Genomic DNA, 4,852 nt, shown 5'->3' with positions numbered 1-4,852 from the left:
TGGTAAACCATTCTTACATAATTGTTGCATTCAATGTGTAAATCGTTCATAAAACCTAAAACTGCTGCATTGTACTAAAGTGTAAATGTTCGCAAAACCTAAAAACATTTTTTGCATAAATTGCAACATATACGGAGTAAAACTGTATAGCTGCATTGTGCCAAATGTAAAATGTGAAAATAAGTACAATGCATAAATTATTAATAAACCATTCTTATGTAGTAGTCTCATTCAATGCACAAATAGTTCAGAAACCTAAAGCTAGTTTAAATGCTTTGAACGAAATCCATAAAATGCGTAAATAGTTCACAAAACCATTCCAATGTAATTACAGGAATGCGTAAAATGTCTGCAAAACCTAAAAACATTCTCGCGTAAATTGCCGCATACAATGCAAAAATTATTCATAAATCTAAAACTACTACTGAGTAAATAGCTATATCATGCCAAATGCATAAATGTAAAATGTGCATTTATACAATGTATAAATTAATTAATTCTCACATAAATTGCAAACAACGAAGAAATAACAACATTTAGGTTATTCAAATCTTAAAACAGTTATGTTTCCTCGTGACGCCAAAGCTACTATTTGAAAATGCTTCCAGCTTTAAAGTTTGCCCTCTTAATAAACATACTAAATGCTAATTTCAGGAATAATAATCATGTCATGGACCGCAAACAATTTGAAGTATTATACAATTTATTTAGTCTTTTTTTTTTTAATTCAGGGAGTTCCGTAAATTGCCGCATACAATGCAAAAATTATTCATAAATCTAAAACTACTACTGAGTAAATAGCTATATCATGCCAAATGCATAAATGTAAAATGTGCATTTATACAATGTATAAATTAATTAATTCTCACATAAATTGCAAACAACGAAGAAATAACAACATTTAGGTTATTCAAATCGTAAAACAGTTACGTTTCCTCGTGACGCCAAAGCTACTATTTGAAAATGCTTCCAGTTTTAAAGTTTGCCCTCTTAATAAACATACTAAATGCTAATTTCAGGAATAATAATCATGTCATGGACCGCAAACAATTTGAAGTATTATACAATTTATTTAGTCTTTTTTTTTTTAATTCAGGGAGTTCAAAATACTAGATGAGACAGTCATTTGATATTATACAAATATCAAAACAACTGTACAAGCTGTGCGCATTACGGATTCATTTCCTGATGAATTTGTTTTTCTCGCAAAAGCCCTTCAGTGAAGTGTAAAGCCAAGCAGCCATACTCTTTACATTCTCTCATTCACTACACAGAGTACAAATGAGTATGAAGTCTCTATCTCGCTCACTTCGAAAACAGATTACTTCGGGCACTGGCTCGTACCCATGCATAGTAGTTTCATGCCTAACTTAATGCTGAACCGTCACAGCAGCATTTAGTTAACAGCAGTTTGGATTTTAAACTAGTTTATTCTTTTAAGAATGCCTATATATGTGTGTGTGTTTTTGCATGGGCCTGGAGTGTGAGTGTTTATGCATATGTACATCTCGGTAGTCGTCTCCGCGGCTCACGACTTCCTTGCATGTAGGTCTGAGCAGGATGGTGTGTTCGAACTGAGCCGTGTACGAGCCCTTGGCGTCACAGAGAGGGGGGTAGGGGTCGATGATGCCCAGGTCACACAGCTTCTTCAGGGCCATCAGGTACTTGCTTTCACCCAAACGGTCGAGCCAGCGGCGACAGAACGCCAGGGTGCCGAAATTCTCGTTCACTACGTTTAGTAAGTGCTTTGCCCTGGGCAGCCTGAAGTTCATTACAGAAAGATTGCAAAAATGTCTTTCAATTTATTAATCCAGTCTATTGAGACTAGACGAATCAACTATTCCTTTAAGAGTGTTAATGTAGCATGTGCATGTCTCTTAATATTTTTGATTAACAATTCAAAACAACGGTTTTCATCCATAAAACATGAGCAGAACTTTTTTTTTTTTGTAATTTGTTTATAAACCATTATTATATAATGGTCTCATTCTATGCAAATTTGTTCTTAAAACCTAAAACTATAGTAAAATGAATGTGCAATGCATAAATTAATAAAAAAAATTTTTATCGCATTTAATGCAAAAATTGTTTACAAAACCTAAAAACATTCTTGCATATGACGCATGAATCATTTGTAACCCTAGCAGCACTGTTGTGTAAATAGCTACACTGTGCTAAATGCACAAATGTAAAATGCATACAATGCGTAAATTAATAATAAAAACCATTCTTATGAAATTGTCGCATTCAGTGCATAAATGTTTTAGGTTTTGCAAACAATTCCTGCATATAATGAATAAATCAATGAATAATGAATAAACCTAAAGTTGTTGTGTAAATAGCTGCATCATGCTAAATGCATAAAATGCGCAAATAATTAAACCATTCTTATGAAATTGTCGCATTCAATGTGTAAAGGTTTCTAGGATATGTGAACAATTCTTGCATGTAAAGCATAAATCATTTGTAAACAAAACTGCACTGTGTTAAATGCATAAATGTAAAATGTGTATATGCATACATTGCATACATTTTTAAGAAAATCATTCTTAAGAAATTGTCAGATTCGATCCATAAATGGTCGCCAAACCTAAAGAAATTCTCGCATGCATCATTCATAAATGCATTGTGCATTGTGCCAAATGCATAAATATAAAATGCGTAAATGCAAACAACGTGTACATTTTTAATAAAACCATTCTTATGAAATTGCTGCAATAAATGAATATATTGTTCATAAAACCTAAAAAAACTCCATGCGTTCATTTAAACGTATGAACAGCTGATTATCATTGGCTCTTACCTGATTGGCACATGTCCAACATCAAAGTTCTTCATGTAATGTGGGCAGTCCATGTCATCATGCACCACTCCTTTACCGGTGCTGCCGAACGTCTCAATAGCATACACTTCCCCCTCCTGGATGTGAATGGAAATTAATCGAGAGGCAGTCAAAATATATTTATTCTATATACAAGATGATGAATGTAACAAATTCCCATTTCAGTCTTTCAGCTATTTAAATTCCCAAGTTTCAGTTCTCAGAAAGTATAATCACAACTTGCGCAATTAGCTTTTTAGCTTTGCGGTAAGCAATGAAGATACGCTAGTATACTACAGTAAGTACTGGGGCTTTCCAAATAGAAAAGATTTTCGAATATATGTTATGTTTAAGGAACTATAATCATGTCATATTTCAAGACATGGTTACACCCTTGTTCCGGTTAATATGTAGCCTAAAAGGTCAAGATGAGTGCATTGCATTATGGGATACAGTTTTCCATGCAGTGCATAAATAGTAAGAGTAATCTAGCATGAAATTCCATGCATACTGCACAAAGTATACATACTGCATAAATAGTTAGAGTAGTATAGGGCTGTCAAAATGACTGAAAGGAATGCAACGTTTTTGCATTCGAATGTGGATTTTTTTTTTTATTCGATGAATATTCGAAATTCAAAAAAAATGTTGACAGCCCTAGAGTAGTATGCTATTCCAGACATAGCCGAACTGATACGGATACCTTCAATGCAATTCAAATGAGATGTCAATAACAAACACACACACACACCTCCATTCTAGTGGCTTCTCCTCCCTTCACTATAGGCACTGTTTTACCGGCATGTATCCGATACGGACCAATAGAGTGTCCGTTCAGATTCCGAATAGGTTTGACTGAGGGAACACACACAAAAGGAGCTGCACTTAGGGGATTAAAATTAGTATTAAGAATTTGCAATCATTTATTTCAGTCAATACCTTGATACGTTTTCCCATCTATTTCAACCTCGTACGACTCCATCACTTCCTGTATTGATTCTCCAACATCGCAAAGGCGTACATCTATACCTGCACACTGTGGAAAGAGAAAATGTTACTTATACAGGCACATGAAAACTTTATCATGTCGATCACACACACACTCACCTTGATGCCCGTGTTGGTGGCATCTCTCACAGCCTCGAGCAAGCGGTCATACTTTGGATTGAAGGTGACAGTGAAGGCACAGTCAATGATTCTGCCTAAAACAAATCAATCTTGCACACATCGTCATACTGGAGGACAGTAGGGTCTCCAGCGTTTGGCGTGTAGTGAGCAGCACAGTTATTCAGCGAGCACCCGGTAGGAAACGCCAGCCCTGCGTTCAAACCGCTCTCTTTGATCAACTTCCTACTGCAGTCCTCCAAACGCTCACTGAGAAAACATGAAAATGGAATGGGTTATGAGCTGCCAACTAGGAGTCATTAATATCAAAATCAAATGGCAAAATTGGACACTTGAGCTTGATTTCTTTTATGAAAAGCATCATGTCCAACTGATATTTTCAAACCAAGTCAGGGAAGTTAATTTAGGGCTGGGCGATATAGCTAAAAAATTTATCAACGATATAATGTTTCATATCGTTCGGTATCGATAATTATTGACATTTTTTTATAACCTTTTTTAAAACAAAGAGCAATAAACATTTTTTTTTTTTTTAACCACTGTATTTTTAAATTAACCCAATTTATTGAGACAAATAACAAATATTTTTTGTTTTAACAGTCAAACACAACATAAAAATTAAACAAATATCTCATTTCTAATGTTTTACATGCAGATTAAATAGGTCTTAAGGAAACTTTTGGCTTGTTTCCCCGAGGCCACAGGAGGGCGCAATGAGCAAAATAATGCAGCACATTTAAATTATCAACGCAAGGAAATAACTGTCTATAAAAAACGTGCATTACATATAAATTATCTCATATAAATCAACTATAATTTCGTAAACTGCATAAACAATTATGTACAGAACAGCATCATGTAGTTATGCATTGCTTAATCCAAAGAGCCGAAGCCCCATTCACACAG

At 34.6% G+C, this 4,852-nt stretch overlaps 1 pseudogene; it reads right to left on the bottom strand.

Moving 5' to 3' along the window:
* Positions 1-1,011: 1,011 nt before the first annotated feature.
* Positions 1,012-4,852, bottom strand: part of LOC107748470 (methionine aminopeptidase 2-like) — a 9,049-nt pseudogene continuing 5,208 nt past the window's right edge.

This window comes from Sinocyclocheilus rhinocerous, unplaced genomic scaffold (assembly GCF_001515625.1).
Source record: "Sinocyclocheilus rhinocerous isolate Xijiao unplaced genomic scaffold, SAMN03320098_v1.1 scaffold78, whole genome shotgun sequence".
NCBI lineage: Eukaryota > Metazoa > Chordata > Actinopteri > Cypriniformes > Cyprinidae > Sinocyclocheilus > Sinocyclocheilus rhinocerous.
The sequence above is the reverse complement of the archived record's forward strand: the minus strand, read 5'-3'. Positions and strand labels throughout refer to the sequence as shown.